Below are 19,758 nucleotides of genomic sequence, written 5' to 3'. Positions count from 1 at the left end.
AATTATTTTATTTTAAAACCTTAACGTTGTCAGCGTCAGGAAATGGAATAAATAGTGCCTATTCACAAATCATTTGCATCCAGTTTTACAATATGTAAAAGATCCTTATAATTGCCTTTCGTTGAATTGGTATACCATAGTCCACTGTAAAACTGAAGGAATGATACGGCAATCTGCAAGAATTTTACCTACAAAGTGAATGTGCACACTTTGGCACATTTTCTAAGCCCTAAAAGTTTATTTAAGGCCAGGTGTAGTGGCTCGCACCTGTAATCCCAGCACTTTGGGAGGCTGAGGTGGGCAGCTCACGAGGTCAGAAGATCAAGACTCTCCTGGCCAACATGGTGAAACCCCGTCTCTCCTAAAAATACAAAAATTAGCTGGGCGTGGTGGCGCATGCCTGTAGTCCCAGCTACTCAGGAGGCTGGAGCAGGAGAAACACTTGAACCCAAGAGGCAAAGGTTGCAGTGAGCCAAGATCCGTGCCACTGCACCTCAAACCCCCAGCCTGGTGACAGAGTGGAGACTCCACCTCAAAAAAAAAAAGAAAAAAAAAAAAAAAAAAAAAAAAGTTTGTTAAAAAGAGGAATTCAGTAGATTAACTCGTAAATAGTCATCTCAGATTTTGAATCTATAAAATTCCATCGCATTGTGTTGGGACAAATTGAGATTAGGGCTTACAATTTTTTCCAATTGTAAGGTATATTGACGAAAATAGAACTGTATTTCTACAATAAGGTTTCACTATCTTTTATTTTTTTAAAGCAAATCAGTTGAAAGAAAACAAAACCTTTGGTTCACTTATGCACTTATGAGTGGAAAAAAAATTATAATGTAAATCCCACTCCTTAAAAACTTAGGTACAAATTGCAGCACTACAGATAACCCTCCATTTACTTCTTTTGTTTCGCATGGAGACCTTGGTGATTCAATTCATTTTAAAAGACCTAAGTATGAGTTCTCCAGGGAAATATTACACAAACTGGAAGAATCTTGGAACTTTTAAGTATATTCCACAATATATATTTTTATGCATGCTTTAAACAAACAGTATTTTTTAAAATCAGAGAATCTAAACAAAAAGAATGATGAGCACTACCATTTAAGTTTTCTGACTTTAACATTTAAGTAGTCTGACATAGCATTCATTAGTAACCAAGCTGCCCTAAACATGTACAGTCTGAATCATGATTTGTTAAATATTACACCCTACTTCCCCAGAACATTTAGGCTGGTCATAAAGTTAAAAATGTGTAAGTAAGTACATAAGCATCATCAGTTATGGACAGCCTCTTGTATAAATTGCTGTTTAGCAGTTGCTTCAAAGATTTATGCTTATGGGTAGACATTCAATTATATCAATAAAATAGCATGTCCTGAAAATATGGGCACATTTTAAAACCTACTAAGATGATTCTGTTAACCACAACAGTCCCACAATATGACTGAGTAATAATAAGAATCTACTTTAAAAGCAAAAAAAAAAAAAAAAAAATTAATCAGCATAGTGAATGATTGATTCAACATAGCTCCCAGGGAACAGACCAGTCACCTGATTGAAGACTCCTTCATATAAGCCATCATCATTCTTTATAACATAAATGACTGCACCCTCCATAAATGACAGCTCATCACCCTTTTTTTGTATAATCATACACTGCAATGATGTTCTCAATATAATTATTGGAGGACCAAGCAGTATCCTTATCTGCATATGAAACATTATACTGAACTACTGCAGCCTCCTCATCTTCATAATCCACTGGAGTGGGTGGTGGTGGAGGTGGAAAGTCATCAAACATGAGAACATTATCTGGTGGTGTCGGTGGTGGAGGAGTTGAACTATCCAATAATAGGGGGTGAAGGTGTAGGTATAGCAATGTGAATACTAACTGCTTCCTCTGATTTCTTGACTTCCCTTCCTCCACTACTTTCATTGTGTGCCTTGATTTCTGATTTAATGAAGCTGACCTGCCTGGATTATGATGACTTCCAAACCTAGCAGGATGCATCATATATATAGTCATTAGAAACAGTTGCGGGTTTAATGGGTTCCAGGGTTGTATAAGGAGTATTCTGTCTCAGTAATTCCTGGCCTCATATGGGAGGACTTGGTGGTTTTGGATAGAAGGATTCGTTCTTGGCAGTGCGCCAATTCTTTTTTTTTTTTTTCCCTCTGACAGAGTCTTGCTCTGTCACCCAGGCTGGAGTGCAGTGGCACGATCTCAGCTCACTATAACCTTCACCTCACGGGTTCAAGCAGTTCTCCCGCCTCAGCCTCCTGTGTAGCTGGTATTACAGGCACCCGCCACCACGCCCGGCTAATTTTTTGTATTTTTAGTAGAGACAGGGTTTCACCATGTTGGCTAGGCTGGTTGCAAACTCCTGACCTCAGGTGATCCACCTGCCTCGGCCTCCCAAAGTGCTGGGATTACAGACGTGAGCCACTGTGCCTGGCCAGCAGTGTGCCAATTCTTGCAGGCTGGTTATTTACATGCTTGACACCATGGCTCACATCATTCAGAACTGTGTAGGCAATGTATATCCAAACATACCTTATAAGAAGCTCCATATATGCAGGCGCTATTACTTTGTGAATTCTTGATGTAATTTTATGTGTTGTCCAAACACCAATCTCTCTTTGAGCCACTTTCTCTTTATTAATATCCACAGTCTGTGAGATATGATTGATGAAAGACTCCATTCTTCAAAGCTGAAAGGCTTGGATGTTCAGCAACTGGAGTACATTGTTAGACACTGCAGTTTTTTGATAAGTGACACTAACTAGAGATCTTGTTATGTAGGCTTTGGTCTCTTCTAAAGCGTTTCTCTTGTCTTCACAGTAGTTCACCACCTGGGTCAGGTTCTAGTAACTCTCTATCAGTGCTCTCTTGTGAGACAGGATCTCCTCCTCTAGTAACATCTGCAGCTCTGCCGTTTTCCCCCCTTCTGTATTGGTTCCTCTTTCACTAAAGAAACAGAGGCAGCAAGTTCTACTGAGACTCCCAGCACCTCATAGCCTGGATCCAAACCACCTTGCCACCTGGTATTGTCAATTTGTTAATATTTTGTTGAGGATTTTCATATCTATGTTCATGAGAGATATATCTGTAGTTTTCTCGTAATGCCTTTGTCTGATTTTGGTAGTAAGATAAGTATGGCCTCACAGAATAAGTAAAGAAGTACTACTTTTGCTTCTATTTCTAGAAGAGATTGTAAATAATTAATGTAATTTCTTCCTTAAATGTTTGGTAAAGTTACCAGTGAACCCATCTGGGCTTTCTGGTTTGGAAGGTTGTTAATTATTGATTCAATTTATGTAGTAGACACAAGCCTATTCAGATCATCTGCTTCTTCTTGCGTGAGTTTTGGCAGATAGTGTCTTTCAAGAAATTGGTCCCTTTTTATCTAGGTTATCAAATTTCTGGATATAGAACTGTTCATAATATTCCTTTATCATCCATGTATTAATAATATCTATGGGACCTGCAATCATGTACTCTTTCATTTCTGATATTAGTCATTTGTGTTCTCTATTTTTCTTAGCCTGGCTAGAGGCTTATTACTTTTGTTGACCTTTACAAAAAACTAGCTTTTGATTTTATTGACTTTCTCTATTGACTTCCTGTTTTCAATTTCATTGATGACTGCTCAAATGTTTATTATTTCTTTCCTTCTGTTTCTTCTAATTTAATTTGTTCTTCTTTTTCTAGTTTCCTTAGGTGGAAGTTTAGATGATTGACTGTAGATTTTTCTTCTTTTCTAATATATTTATTTAATGCTATAAGTTTCCTTCTAAGCACTACTTTCACTGCATCCCACAAATTTTGATAAGTTGTATTTTCCTTTCATTTAGTTCAAAAGATTTTAAATTTTCCTGAGATTCCTTTTTTGACTTGTGTGTTATTTAGAATTGTTAAATCTCCAAGTATTTGGGAATTTTCCAGCTATCTTTCTGTTATTGATTTCTAAGTTTAATTTCATTGTGGTCTGAGAGGAGATATTGTATGATTTTATTGTTTTAGTTTGTTAAAATTAAATGGGTCTGTCTTGGTGAATGTTCCATGGAAGCTTGAGAAGAATATATAATCTCCTGTTATTGGATGAAGTAATCTACAGATACCAACTACATCCAGTTGATGAATGGTGCTGTTGAGTTCAACTATGTACTTACTGATTTTCTGTCTGCTGTATTTGTCCATTTCTGATACAGGGGTGTTAAAATCTCCAACTATAATGGTGGGTTCCTCTATTTCTCCTTGCAATTCTATCAGTTTTCACTTTATGTATTTTGATGTCCTATTGTTAGGTGCATACATTTTAAGGATTATTATATCTTCTTGGATTACTGACCCTTTTATCATTATGTAAGTTGGTTTCTTTTCTTTTATTTGAGACGAAGTCTTGCTCTGTGGGCCAGGCTGGAGTGCAGTGGCATGATCTCTCACTGCAACCTCTGCCTCCCAGGTTCAAGCGATTCTCCTGCCTCAGCCTCCGGTGTAGCTGGGATTATAGGTATGCGCCACCATGCCCAGCTAATGTTTTTATTTTTAATAGAGACAGGGTTTCATCATGTTGGCCAGGCTGGTCTCGCACTCCTGACCTCAGGTGATCCACCAGCCTCAGCCTCCCAAAGTACTGGGATTATAGGCATGAGCCACCACGCCCAGCCGGTTGGTGAATTTTTTTTTTTCCTCTTATTACTTTTAAATATTTCACTCCATTCTCTTCTAGTTTGCATGGTTACTGTGGAGAGGTCATATGTAATCCTTATCATTGTTCCTCGAAAGGCAGATTATTGTTTCTCCAGCTCTTTTCAAATTTTTCTTTGTCTTCATCTGAAATTTGAATATAATATGTCTAGTTGTAATTTTTTCTTCGGCATTTATCCTGCTTGAAGTTCTCTGAGCTTCCTGGATCTGTGCTTTGGTGCCTGACATTAATTTGGGGGAAATTCTCAGTCTTCATTGCTTCAAATATTGCTTCTGTTCCTTTCTTGTCCTTCTGATATTCCCATTATGTATATGCTATGCTTTTTGTAGTTGTCCCACAGTTTTGAATATTGTGTTCTGATTTTTCAGTCTTTTTTCTCTCTGCTTTTCAGTTTTACAAGTTTCTATTGCCATATCCTCAAGCTCAGAGATTCTTTCCTTAGTCATATCCAATCTCTAATGAGCCCATCAAAGGCATACTTCATTTCTGTGACAGTCTTTTCATATCTCTAGCATTCTTTTTTTAGAATATCCATCTCTCTGTTTATGTTGTCTATTCCAGTTGTCTGATTTTATCATTAAAACCCGTAGCTTATCGATTATAGGTTTTCTTGGGGAAATTTGTATTATTTTAATTATTTTTATGTACAGAAAACTCAACAGTGTACATTTAACTCACTTTGATGGCAAGTTCTGTAGCCTTTGCCTTTTCCATATGGGCAATGTGAGCCACAGAATTGGGACCCAGGGCCTTGCCTCCCCATTGACAGCGGATCTCATCAGATCTGTCATTGTAATTGGTCCTGATAGCTTCCACCAGCTTAGCCAAAGCCCCTTTGTTTTCCGAGTTAACCTGTGTGAAAGCAACATTGGTGCAGGTCTTCCTGTGGACTAGACATCCCAGCCTTGCCTTCCTTTGGATAATGCAGTAAGGGACCTCCATTTTATGACACAGGGCAGGCAGGAAGACAAGCAGCTTGATGGGCTCCACATCCCATGCAATCACCACGGGCTGAGCCTTCTTGTTCTCCACCAAGGTGGTGACGATGTTAATTCCTGCTCAAAGGACAGGTGGTCTCTTAGTGAGGATGCCCACTTTGCCTGGAACTTTCTTCTTAGCCAGGGCCAACAGCCTCTGCTGCTTCTCTTGCTTTGTCTCTGGGCCAACTTAAACAGCTGAGTAGCCGTTTGGTGTTCCAGGGCCTGGGTGAACTGGCTAATCGCGAGAGGCACTTTCAGCCACTTATAGGGAATGGCTCTCTGCCCTCATATAGCGGGGCCATTTCACAAAACGGGTGAGGTCCCTTTCAGGCTGGATGTTCTGTCCAATGCCAAAATTCTTAGGCTTTTTCTCAAACAGGGGATTCACCACTTTCTTGGCCTGCTTCTTCACGACAGAGCGGGCCAGAGCCACCTTTTTGCCCTTGGCCTTCTTTTCAGCATCTTGGGTGGCAGGAGGAGAGAGCAATTATAGTTTTTTAAATTCCTAATCAGGTAATTCCAACATTCCTGCCATATCTGAGTCTGGTTCTGATGCTCATTCAGTCTCTTTTTTGCCTTTTAGTATGCCTTTTAAGCTTTTGTTAAAGGTGAACATGGTGTACTGGGTTAAAAAAAAAAAAAAGTAAAGTAGATAGGATTTTAGTAATGTTGTGGTAAGGTGTCGGGGGAGAGGAAGTGTTCTATAGTCCTGCAATTAGGCCTCATTTTTTATTGTTTCCTTCCTTCCTTCCTTCCTTCCTTCCTTCCTTCCTTCCTTTCTTTCTTTCTTCTTTCTTTCTTTCTTTCTTTCTTTCTTTCTTTCTTTCTTTCTTTCATGAGACAGAGTTTTGCTCTGTCACCCAGACTGGAGTACAGTGGCACAATCTCAGCTCACTGCAACCTCCGCCTCCCTGATTCAAGCAATTCTCCTGCCTCAACTTCCCGAGTGGCTGGGATTGTAGGCATGCACCACCATGCCTGGCTAATTTTTGTATTTTTAGTAGAGACAGGGTTTCACCATGTCGGCCAGGCTGGTCTCAAACTCCTGACCTCTGATGATCCGCCCACTGAGCCTCCCAAAGTGCTAGGATTACAGTGTGAGCCACTGCACCCAGCCTGGTCTCAGTCTTTTGTTGAACCTGTGCCCCTGCACTGTGAACTTCACGTGTGCTTTTCAGGTGTTTTCCTCTTAGATGAGCCAAGATAGCTAGAGGAGGCTGGAGTTGGGTCTTTCACTTCCCCCAGGTAGGTGAGGCCATGATAAAGCCCCGACAAGTAGGGCTCTGGTAAAATAGTTTCTCCTGAGGAAGGCCTTGTTAGGAAGAAGTAAATGCTCTGGTGTGTTTCAAAATGGTTCCTTTTTCCCCTCCCGCTGCCAGAAGCACAATATTTATGATCTAATATGATATGTCTAGTTGCAATGTTTTTGGCATTCATCTTGCTTGATTTTGAGCTTCCTGGATCTGTGGTTTGGTGTCTGACATTAATTTGGGGGAAATTCTCAGTCATTATTGCTTCAAATATTGTTCCTATTTCTTTATTATCCAATAATATTATCCAATATTTATTGTGAGAACCTGGTAGACTTCCCAGAAGTAAAATTCACAAAAATGTGCCCCCATCCCCAACTCGACTGGGTTTCCCTGGAATTTTTAACTCTCAGAGCTGCCCACACTGAGCCTCTATTAATTCATCAATTACAGTTCAGTTATCCTGCCACCGGTTCCGCAGAGGTTTCTGCTCCAGTAAGTTGTGATTCTGCTTTTGCCTGTCTGTCTCTCCAGTCTTTGAGGCAGCAGTTTGCCCTGTGATCTCACTCTCTGACAGATCTAAGAAGAGCGCTCGATTTTTCCGTTTGTTCAGCTTTTTACTTATTGTAAGGCCAGAGTGGTAACTTCTGAGCTTCTTACATGCCAGGTGGGAAACCAGAAGTCCTATTTAGGTTTTTAAAAAATTCACGCATTATATGTAATTTATCTAAAACTGACATATATTACTTATATAGTAAAGGAAAAGGCTCGTTTTGCTTTTGTTTTCCTGCTTAACATATGCAGTTTCTTCCTCAGTAAAGCTCAAGTCTAAGGCTTCTAAGGTTAGATTCTATATAAGGAGCAAACAGGATTTGGGAAATACTATTCTACTACAGACCATGCTTTATCATAATGGCTTTTACATTTGCATTTGTTGCCTCATGACCACAAAATGGCTGTTGTGATTTCAGATATTATATCTCAATTCAAGGTAAGAAGAGAGGAAAAGCAGCAATAAGCCCTGTCTGTCCTTTTCACTAGGAAGACAGAAAATCCTTAACAAATCCTGCTTCAGTCTGGTTGACAAGACCTATGTTTCAGGGATGCTCCTAGCTACAAGAGGCTAGGGAAAGAAGGCTCTGAATGGAAATGTGGTGGGCAGGCAAGAAAGGTATTGAGAATGACTGCTGGGTTAGACAATCCAACATAACTTTAGAATATTTGAAAATGGTATTAACCTTTCCTTCGCATTATTGATCATTCCTTCTGCACGGACAAGAATCAGACACTGACTAAGCTTGTGAGTTTAATGTAACCCTGCTGACTCATAGTGTTTATTCAAAACCAATACCTTGATATTATCAACTGAGTCAGGACTGAGCAAAACTGTTTTTAACAAAACAATTTAAAGTTCTAACAGGAGAAAACAGGATTGTTTTAATCTCTATCAACCCCACTTTCCCACCTTATTAATTATACTTTTGGAAGATCTGGATAAGCCTACTCAATCTTCAAGTCTCATTAAATATTTCCTCTTTATTGAGTCCTTCTCTAGACCATAAATCAGTTTAAGAACTCCCTGCTTTATGTTCTCATAGGCATCTGTTCTTCCCTTATCACAATACTAATGCTTTATTTCAATTCCTGATTAGAGTTCTGCCTACCTGACTAAAAACTAAAGTTCATTGACGTCAAGGATCATCTTCCCTGTTCACTGCTGATATGTAGTATAGACTGTCAATAAATGTTTATTGAATGAATGAATGATTGCATCCCTCTTCCAACACCACCAAAAACTTCAAGATATCTATTATCCTATAATTGCCACACAGGGTCAAATTAGGACATCAAAACTACTCAGAATAGTTAAAGCAGAGGGAATTTACTACACTGAATTGATAACACAGGAGATAAAACATGCTGAGACTGGATCTCAGCATCTGAGACTACCTGAGAAGACTACCTGAGAATGGATGGTACCCCAGATGGGCAGAACAACAGCAAGAAGCTCTTAGGACCCTTGGGTTGGAGGGACAACAGGAAAAACCAGTATTACCACAACCCCAGGGGGTCACGAATGTACAGCAGAAGTCCCAGTACAGTGTGGTTCATCTGGGTCCCCTATTTAGAGTCTCACAAGGTCAAAATCAAGATGTTGGCAGGGCTGCATTCCTTTCTGAAGGCTCTAGGTATAAATCTGCTTCCAAGCCCGTTCAGGTTGTTGGCAAATTCAGCTCCATGATAATGTAAGATTGTGGTCCCAGTTTCCTTTGTGTGGTGTCAAATAGGAGTGACTTTCAACCTCTAGAGGCTGCCCACATTCCTTGGTTCATGCCTCCCTTCATCTTCAGAGCCAGCAATGGCAGATCAAGTCTTTCTCATGCTTTCAGTTTCCCGGACTTCCCCTCTGCCTTATCTCTCCTGCTCCCGGCCAGAGAACTCCTGTTTTAAGGGCTCATGTGATTAGAGTGAGTCCACACGGCTAATTCACAATAGTCTTCCCATCTCATAACCTTAATCACATCTACAAAGTCCCTTTTGCCAGGCAATGTATGGACATCTTTGAGGAACCATTATGCTGGCTATAACAGCCTCCCATTAGTCAAACTCAGCTAGATTTCAGCTGGTACAAGGGGCTGAGAAACAGGCCTGCAGAGCAGGAGAAGAGTGAGGAATAGATCTGAGGACAAGCAGGCTCAGAATCACTACGTTCTAAGATGACAACATGTTTTTTCTTCTCAAACTTGGACTGGCCTAACAGATAATTGGTCTGATTTCAACTTGTCAAAGATAATGAATTAATCCCAATTACTATAAAAACAAACAAACAAAACCCACAGTGGTAACACACCCTGCAATTATATTAATTCAAATATAAGGCAGTTGTCAATTGGCTTCCATTATCTGCCCAACCCTGATTCTCAAACAAGGGTCAGCTAAAATTATTATCTTCAGCAGAGGAGTATGAAAATGAGGCCTAGGCCAGGGAGGGAAAACACATACAATTCCAATCTCAAGAAGTGCAGAGTGTGAAGTGAGTCCCTGAGTCCACAGTGTATTCTTGGCCCAGTTTCTCTGGATTAAGCCATCAAGATGAAAGCCAACTAACCCAGAGATTTCTGGAATTATTGTTGCTATCCCAGAAGACTCAGCCAGCCAGAGGACCCAGAATTGTCCCCAGAAATATTTATGTCAATAAACTGCTGACATATGATATCAAACTCTAGCAGGGACCAGGCTAGATTGGATAGCAGAGTCAAACTCCTAAAATTATCCAGGGCAATCAATGAACAACTCTACCTTGTTGTAACGTTGTACCCTGAATAGTTTCATTAACCACAAAATAACAAGACTGCATTTTGTACTGCTTAAGTTTTTGGACCACACAAGTTTCAGAGATGGTATTTACAGTATTTCAAAACTCAAACGATTATTTTTGGTAATCATCCTCCAACATTTAACTTGCTTCTCATTAACAAGCCTGCTTGGCAACAATGCCTAAAGGGGTTCCTTCAACATTGAATTTTGTGAAAGCAACAAAAGAACTGTTGACAATAACAGAACTAGTACATGGAATGAGAACACTACACTCAAGCATAATGAATACTATAGATGACCAATGTTGCAAGGAGGAGTTCTGCCAGAGACACTCATTCCCCTCTCAGTGAAAAAACCTTTAGTGAGGTTGATGTGACTGAGAATAGGCTCTACTCTGGTCCACATTACATTTTGTACTGTCCAAACTCTGCTATGCCTTTCCTCTCTTGTCTCACTCAAGTCTGCATGCAGTAGGATGTCACTTTCTTGCATCCTTGACCCTTAGCAGAAATTATCAGTCTTCGGTTGTTTAAAATTCACCTTGCTGGGTGCAATGACTCACACCTGTAATCTCAGCACTTTGGGAGGCTGAGGCGGGTGGATCACGAAGTCAAGAGAGCGAGACCATCCTGGCCAACATGGTGAAACCCCATCTCTACTAAAATACAAAATTAGCTGGGCATGGTGGCACGTGCCTGTAGTCCCAGCTACTCAGGTGCCTGAGGCAGGAGAATTGCTTGAACCCGGGAAGCAGAGGTTGCAGTGAGCCGAGAACTCGCCACTGCACTCCAGCCTGGCGACAGAGCGAGACTCCATCTCAAAAATAAATAAATAAATAAATAAATAAATAAATAAATAAATAAATAAAATTCACCTTAAGGGACAGTTTCTTAAAAGAGGACAGTTCTTAAAGAAGTTTGCTCCTTTCAGTACACCCTACAAATGCAGACTCCTGTTACCAAGTGCCCTGGAAATGAGGCTTCTCTCTCTTCTCATGGCCCAGGAGCTTTCTCCTCTCTCTCGTATGAACTCTTTGTATTCTCTCTCCAGTGGTCTATAAAAAGATGCTCTCAGTTCCACTCTTTTGTGTTGCATACATTTGTCAGCCACCAAAGAAAGGGTTAATTTCTCCTTTGGTAGAAAGAGAAATTTTCTGATTGAGGTCTGAGCTGAAAACCAGTGCCTCTTAGGGCAGGAACCTGTGTTCCATGATCTTTGAAGTTTAACACTTCAACATTTTTTCCTGGCTGCTAAAGCTTGAGCTGTTTTTTAAATTTTATTTTAAAGTATACATACAGTAACATTTACTCTTAGGCCGGGCGCAGTGGCTCAAGCCTATAATCCCAGCACTTTGGGAGGCCGAGGCAGATCACGAGGTCAGGAGATCGAGACCATCCTGGCTAACACAGTGAAACCCCGTCTCTACTAAAAATTACAAAAAACTAGCCGGGCGAGGTGGCAGGCGCCTGTAGTCCCAGCTACTCGGGAGGCTGAGCCAGGAGAATGGCATAAATCCGGGAGGCAGAGCTTGCAGTGAGCTGAGATCCGGCCACTGCACTCCAGCCTGGGCGACAAAGCGAGACTCTGTCTCAAACAAAACAAAACAAATATTTACTCTCTCTGCTGTACAGTTTTATGGGTTTTGACAAGTACATAGAGTGTATAAACCACCATCACAATCAACATTCAAAACAGTTCTATTGGCCAAGCGCGGTGGCGCACCTGAAGGCAGGCAGATCACCAGAGGTCAGAAGTTTGAGACCAGCCTGGCCAACATGGAGAAACACTGTCTCTACTAAAAATACAAAAAATATCCAGGTATGGTGGCAGGCACCTGTAATCCCAGCTACTTGGGAGGTTGAGGCAGAAGAGTCACTTGAATCCAGGAAGTAGAGGTTGCAGTGAGCCGAGAATGTGCCACAGCACTCCAGCCTAGGTGACAGAGCGAGACTCTGTCTTAAAAAAACAAAACAAAACAAAAACAGTTCTGTCATCCTAAAAATCTTCTTTAGACTGCTCCTTCATAATCAACCTTAACTCCGGTAACCACAGATCTGTTCTTGATTCCTGTAGTTTTGCCTTTACAAGGATGTTATAGAAATGAAATCATACAGTGTATAGCCTTTTGAGTGTGTTTCTTTCACTAAGCATAATGCATCAGAGATTCATTCATGTTGTTGCATATATCAATAATTGGTTCCTTTTTGTCACTGAATAGTATTCTATTGTGTGGGGCATTAGTTTCTTATGACTGCTATAAGAAATTACCACATTGATAGCTTAAAGCAACAGAAATTTATTGTCTCAGTTCTGGAGGACAGAAGTCCAAAATCAGTATTACTGGACTAAAATCAAGGTGTTGGCAGGGCCTCTGGAAATTTTCGGGGCTAATCTGTTCCTGGCCAGCTAATGATGGCTGCCAGCATTCCTTGGCTTATGGCCACATCACTCCAATCTTTGCCTCTGTGGTCATAGTGCCTCCTCTTCTGTCTGTCTAGAGTCAAATCTCCCCTTAACTTCCATTTATAAAGATACATGAAATCTCCCCATGCCAGGATCCTTATCTTAATCACATTTGCAGTCCTTTTTTTTTCTTTTTCTTTGCCATATAAGGTTACATTCACAGGTTCCAGGTATCAAGACATGATATTATCTGAGGGGTCATTATTCAGCCTTCCACGTGGATATACCAGAGATTATTTATTCATTCACCCATTGAAGGACATTTGGGTTGTTTCCAGGTTGGGATAATTATGAATAAAGCTGCTATAAGTATTTGCATAAAGGTTTTTGTTTTAAATTTTCATCTCTCTTGCGTAAATACCTGAGAGTGAGACTGCTGGGATAAATAGTAGCATAGTTCAACTTTATAAGAAACTGTCAAACTGATTTCCAAAGTGGCTGTACCGTTTTGCATTTTCACCAGCAGTATTTGAGAGGTCCAGTTCCTCCACAACCTTGTCAACAGTTGATTGTCAGTTTTTCTGATTGTAGTCATTCTAGTAAGTATGTAGTGATATTTCCCTGTGGTTTGGTTTTACTTTGCATTCCCCTAATGACTAGTAAGGTTGAGCATTTTTATTCTGTGTTGAAATTTTAATGTTGCATCATTTCATTCCCTCTCTCACTTGGCTATATTTTCTCTTAGCTCTCCAAATGTGCTTTAGTAATTGTTTAGAATTAATTAACCACTTAATAGGTAAAAATCTTATAATTATTAGTTTCTCATGAAGTTAAAACTACTGAGTAACTTTCACTGTAGAGGAAAATTCTTTTTTTTAACCTTGCATCTCCAGCTCAAAGGAAGGAACTCTGTCAAGATGAGTCATCATGGTATTCACAAAATATACACAAGCTGCATGGTTACCGTGAGGTGATTAGTAAGACTGGTTAAGAGTATGTCTATAATGTACATGTGTTATTTTCATCTTTATGCATCTTTTGGATTAATACTCTATGTGTACCAAAATAATGTGGGGAATCTTCCCTTCAAAAATCTGGGTGGAATACAATATTTCTAACTCAGTTTAAGTCCATATAATTAGATCTTTAGGGCATGCATGGGCCTGAAGTTCAACAAACCAGATTTGCTTAGAAGCAATTTTCTTAACCAATGAAATACTGCCTCTGAAGCTGCCAGAAATTCTGAATATCATCAGGTCTGCTGAGGCACCTGGAGAGTAATAAACCATTTGAATAAGAATCCACCTACTATTGAATGCCAAAACTCTCTCAGGCTAGTTGGTGCATAAAATATGCCTCCATGTTTCCAATAGCTCCAGGATAAATGTCCCGTGCCAGAGAAATAAAACAGGCAAGGCAAAAACCTCAGGAGGCTTACAAGATAGAAGAAGTGACAATCTTGGCACAAAAGACTCAAGTATAGAATATTATTCTTTTAAAAAATATTATTAGAATATTTTTATTAACAAAAAATAGTCATAGAAATGGTGTGCCAGTACATTTGCGGCATATATGTTAATAAAAAATAGTAACTATCTTTTATGGCATGTTTATACTATTGTGCCAACCCTAATATAAGTAGTTGACATAAATGAAATATTTAAACCTTACAACTAACCCAAGAGTAGGTACTATTTTTATTTCCTTTAATGGAAGAAACCAAGAAACAAAGAGTTGAAATGACTTTTCCAAGGTCCCAGTGGAGCATCACACAGAGGCAGACAGGCCCCATGAAGGCAGATGGCAACTGCTGTCCAGGAACTGTTACTGCATCTCCTACACCCAACTAATGACCAGCCTGATCATGGAGCTTTTCAAAACTCTGATTCCTAGGCCCCGCCCCCAGGATGCTGGTTCAGTCATCCTGAATTCTGCATTGCTTTTGTAGATTCCCCACGTGATCCTGAGCATTAGCTGGGTTGCCAATATCAGGTTCATTTCCCATTGGTGAGTTGGCAATGCTTTTTTGCTGGTGGATCATTATTAAGTTCCTTCAGACCACATGATACTCCACATCATAGGCAATGGGGCAGGTTACTACTTTTAAAATTTCTAATACAAACTGTAAAAGTCAGGATTAGTATTTTACTTACATATGATACTTCTCAGACCTGAGCTCATCTTCCATTAAAACATATTTTAGCCAGGTGCTGTGGTTCACTCCCATAACTCCAGCATGTGGGAGGCCAAGGCAGGAAGGTCACTTGAGGCCAGAAGTTCAAGACCAGCCTGGACAACATAGCAACACTCCATCTCTACAAAAAATTTAAAAATTAGCCAGGCATGGTAGTTTGTGCCTGTAGTCCCAGCCACTCAGGAGGCTGAGGTGAGAGGATCACTTGAGCCCAGGAGTCCAAAGCTGCAGCAAGCTATGACAGCACCACTGCACTCCAGCCTGGACAACAGAGTGAGACCTTGTCTCTTTAAAAAGCAAAAACAAGCAAAACAAAACATTTTAATTGTTGTGCATAGTATATATGTGCATTTTTGTTAAATTAAGACTTATCATCTCATAATTATCATGGTTTCCCCAAATGCTGGTGATGACCGAATTTCTATTTCTGTCCCAGACCTTGAACCCCAGCCTAAAATCATATTGCATATTGGATGTTTCTTCCTGGAAGAATATCAAACTGAGCAAGTCTGAAACCGATCTTTGTGCATCGCAGCCCCGCCAAACCTGTTACTTCTCGTGCATTCCCTTTCTTGATGATTGGCTTGTCCACCCACTCAGCCACACCAGCCAAAATGCTAGGAGTCATTTGGATTCCACTGCCTCCCCCACTTCCCATGACCTGACAGCCCACCTGCTTCCCACGGCCTCCCCTTCCTGCTGCCACTGCACCAGATCACGCCACTTGGAGGACAACGCGGGGTCTATCTCCCAGCTCCCTATCTTGGCTGCACTACTTCCAGAGTGCTTTCTTTCTTTTCTTTCTTTCTCTCTGTTCTTTCGCTTTTGGGTCTAAGCTTCACTTTTTTAAAATGACACAATCTGTTTCAAATATATAGTTGAGTATAGAGAATAATAAACAATTGTGTTCTACTAGTTTTATCAACATCTCAATATTATGTTTGCCAATTATTTAAAGAAATATATATAAATTTATGTATTTAATGTATATTTCAACTACCAGAGGTCACTGGTTTGAATCCAGCTCCACTACTTACTACATATATATTAATACATATTATATATAAATATAGGTATTGAAACCCACCTTGACTAGCTCGTCCCCTATCTCCTGAGTCCCCCTTTCCCAGGGCAGTCTCATGAATTTGCTATTATCAATCTCACATATGTTAATATTTTCTCTAGACATTTATATGTTCATAAACAATTCAAAGTGCTGCTTTGTAGGGTTTTAAACTTTACTGAAACAATATCATACTGCATACATGCTCTGCAGCCTGCTTCCTTCACTCAATTTTGTTTTTTCTTCTTTTTGCCACATGTTGCCCTAATTCATTCATGTTAACTACCATATGGTATTCTATTATGGCTCTATACTACAATTTATTTATTTATTCTCTGTGGAAGAACATTTAGGGTTTTTTGCTAATACAAACAGTGGAGCATTGCTGTTTTTGAACAGATGTTTGAGAGTTTCTCCAGGCTAAATTCTCAGGAGCAGGATTACTTTCCTGGTCTCCCGAGACAAAGAGACAAATAGCTTCCTGCCTCCTTTTCTCTAATCCACACTGCTACCAGAACAATTTTTCTGAAATGCCCATCTGATCCTGTCACTCTCCTGCTTAAGTGCCTTTCATGGAACAAACCTGCCATTCCTCAATAGGACACATGGGTCCTGTGCTCTGGGCCCTGCTGCTTCTCTAGCCTTCTCTCCCCTCTCCACCCCACCCCTCACCCAGTGCTCCACCAACTGCTCCCTGTGTCCCTAACAGGCCCCAGGGGTCCTGTCTCCCAAACTCTTGCACCATCTTCTCTCTTTCCGGGACTGCCCTACCCTCACTCATCACCTCCAGCCTTCATACCAGGAAATACCTAATTTACAGGGTAGGGTCTTGCTCTGTTGCCCAGGCCGGAGTGCAATGGCGCAATTACAGCTCATTGCAGCCTCGACCTCCCAGACTCAGGTAATCCTCCCACCTCAGCCTCCTAAGTAGCTGGAACCATGGTTGTGGGCCATGACACCTGGGTAATTTTTTAAATTATTTGTGGAGACAGGGTCTCCTATGTTGCCCAGACTGGCCTCTAACTCCTGGACTCAAGCACTAATTGTTTTCTGAGAGTCATGTTTTCATGAACTTTTCCTCAACTGCTAGAGGTCACTGGTTTGAACCCAGCTCTACTACTTACTAACTTAGGCACATCTTTAAACTTCTCTGAGCTCAGTTTCTTCATCTATAAAATAAGGAAAATAATAGCACTTACCACATGTCCCTATTATATGGGTTAAATTTGATGATCAACACTGACTTTGATTATTGAATTTGATTGTTGATACAGAGCCCTTTATATAGTGCCTGACAATAAATGTTAGCTCTTGTCTATTCATCCATGAAAGCATTTTATTAAAATTACATTGTTTTGTTGTTGTTAGCTACTTCTTTTTATTTCTCTCCCTCTATTAGCAGTAGGTCTTTCAAAGTCTAGAACCACGTTTAATTCACTTTATCAACACCACAGTCTCTGGCAAAGAAAAGGCATATAGTAAATGTTGAGTGAATAAATGAATGGTTCGTGGGGCTCTCAGAACTACTAGTTTATTATTTTTTTAAATTCATTTATTTTTCAGACGGAGTCTCGCTCTGTCACCCGAGCTGGAGTGCAGTGGTGCGATCTCGGCTCACTGCAACCTCCGCCTCCCGGGTTCAAGCTATTCTCCTGCCTCAGTCTCCTGAGTAGCTGGGATTACAGACGTGCGCCACCACACTCAGCTAATTTTTGTCTTTTTAGTAGAGACAGGGTTTTGCCATGTTGACCAGACTGGCTCAAACTCCTGACCCCAGGCGATCCACCTGCCTGGGCCTCCCAAAGTGCTGGGAGAATAGGCGTGAGCCACCGTGCCTGGGCTGAACTGCTAGTTTTTGTTTTTTTTAAAGGATTTAATATTTTCTTATAGATGGTATCATATTTCCACAGAAAATGCAACTTCTAGTGACATGATTTTGTTTCCCTTTTACCAGCAAAGCTTTCTTACAGTGGTTTTATTTCTTTAGGTTGATAATGATTTCTGCAAGCCTATTAGTAAATAGTGTTAAAAGTATTTACTTTGCCACTTGGTTGTTGCCTACAGAAAAGATATACTTAAAAACAAAAAGGCCTAGTGCGGTGGTTCACACCTGTAATCCCAGCACTTTGGGAGGCCAAGGCGGGCAGAGTGCCTGAGCTCAGCAGTTCGAGACCAGCCTGGGCAACACAGTGAAATTCTGTCTCTACTAAAATACAAAAAATTAGCCGAATGCCGTGCACCTGTAATCCCAGCTACTCAGGAGGCTGAGGCAGGAGAATCGTTTGAATCTGGGAGGCGGAGGTTACAGTGAGCCGAAATAGTACCACTGCACTCCAGCCTGGGTGACACAGCAAGACTCCTTCTTAAAAATAAATAAATAAAATAAAGCTTTACAGCTGATATGGTTTTGTTGCCTACTTACACCTTTATTGAGGTATAAATTCATACCTAGAACTGTAATGAAAAGGCAGGGGCAATTTCTGAAAACTGAAGGTCTGTTAATGTAGATTTACCAGTAGAAAAAGCAAATAGAAATGCTTCTGACTGGCCGGGCGCGGTGGCTCAAGCCTGTAATACCAGCACTTTGGAAGGCCGAGACGGGCGGATCATGAGGTCAGGAGATCGAGACCATCCTGGCTAACACGGTGAAACCCCGTCTCTACTAAAAAATACAAAAAACTAGCGGGGCGAGGTGGCAGGCGCCTGTAGTCCCAGCTACTCGGGAGGCTGAGGCAGGAGAATGGCAACCCGGGAGGCGGAGCTTGCGGTGAGCTGAGATCTGGCCACTGCCCTCCAGCCTGGGCAACAGAGGGAGACTCCGTCTCAAAAAAAAGAAAAGAAAAGAAAAGAAAAGAAATGCTTCTGACCTAGAGGGAGAGTAATTGGAAAGAAGAGATGAGGCTAGAAAGATGATATTCTTTTAGCCTTTCTCCTTTGTCTCAATCTTCCTCAGTACCTGAAAACCAGGGACCCCCAGACTGGGTCTTGCAGGGCTCCTCAAACATTCTGCGCCATCAACCAGACTGGATTCTCCCCTTGACTCCTGCCCAGGTACCCTGCCCTGTCTCCCTGCAGCACAGTGGCTCCCTGCAGCACAGTGGCCTTCTCTGAACCCTGAAACTACTACAGCTAGCTTCCCTCTTCAAACTCTCTGCATCCCCCACTCCTACCTCCAGCACAGTCCTGCCTAACAAGAATAGCTGTCCTGAAGCAGATGCCACTCTGCACTGGGTCTTCTGGGACTAATGATACCCAAACATGCTTGAGCGTGCTGACTGTTCGGGCACTGCACCCTGGATCACTATACTCTTGCCAAGCCAGCCCCTGAGGCAGGAGTGGTGTCCCAGTAGGGGACTACTCCTAGTTTTCAGGATGACGCTGAAGCTCAGCTTCCCCTCCCCACTGGCCCCAGGCAGCCAAATCTCAGCACCTTCCAGCCTGGATACCATTCAGTTTCCACCATTGTCACTTCCTATCTGTCACACTTTTTCTGTTTTCTCCTTTCTTGCCTTTTTTTTTGAACTGACTGAGTTCCCTCTGTTTCTGCCTCCATTTCCTTACTCCAAAGAAATAAGAAACAGATACATAGATATATAGATGTAGATATATCTGTTTTAAATAGAAACCCATCAAAACAATACAAATACCTTATATAGCTTATAAATTAGTTCTTTTTTAGCTCCAGAAATAATATCTCAGTTTTATAGTTAATATTGTTCGAATTGACCCACATACATTTCTATTTCTTTGCTTATGATTCCTTCTTATATCTCAGACCTCTGATCTGGAGCTATATTTCATTTGTGCCAATGATATCCTTTAGAATTCCCTTTGGTAC

At 40.9% G+C, this 19,758-nt stretch overlaps 2 pseudogenes; both read right to left on the bottom strand.

Moving 5' to 3' along the window:
- Nucleotides 1-1,494: 1,494 nt before the first annotated feature.
- LOC108530640 (abl interactor 1 pseudogene) lies at nt 1,495-2,982 on the bottom strand (annotated as a pseudogene).
- A 2,399-nt stretch (nt 2,983-5,381) lies between these two features.
- On the bottom strand, nt 5,382-18,925 carry LOC108530639 (60S ribosomal protein L7a pseudogene; annotated as a pseudogene).
- Between the last annotated feature and the right edge of the window lie 833 nt (nt 18,926-19,758).

Source organism: Rhinopithecus bieti, unplaced genomic scaffold, assembly GCF_001698545.2.
Source record: "Rhinopithecus bieti isolate Rb0 unplaced genomic scaffold, ASM169854v2 scaffold_7985, whole genome shotgun sequence".
In the NCBI taxonomy this organism is placed as follows: domain Eukaryota; kingdom Metazoa; phylum Chordata; class Mammalia; order Primates; family Cercopithecidae; genus Rhinopithecus; species Rhinopithecus bieti.
The sequence above is the reverse complement of the archived record's forward strand: the minus strand, read 5'-3'. Positions and strand labels throughout refer to the sequence as shown.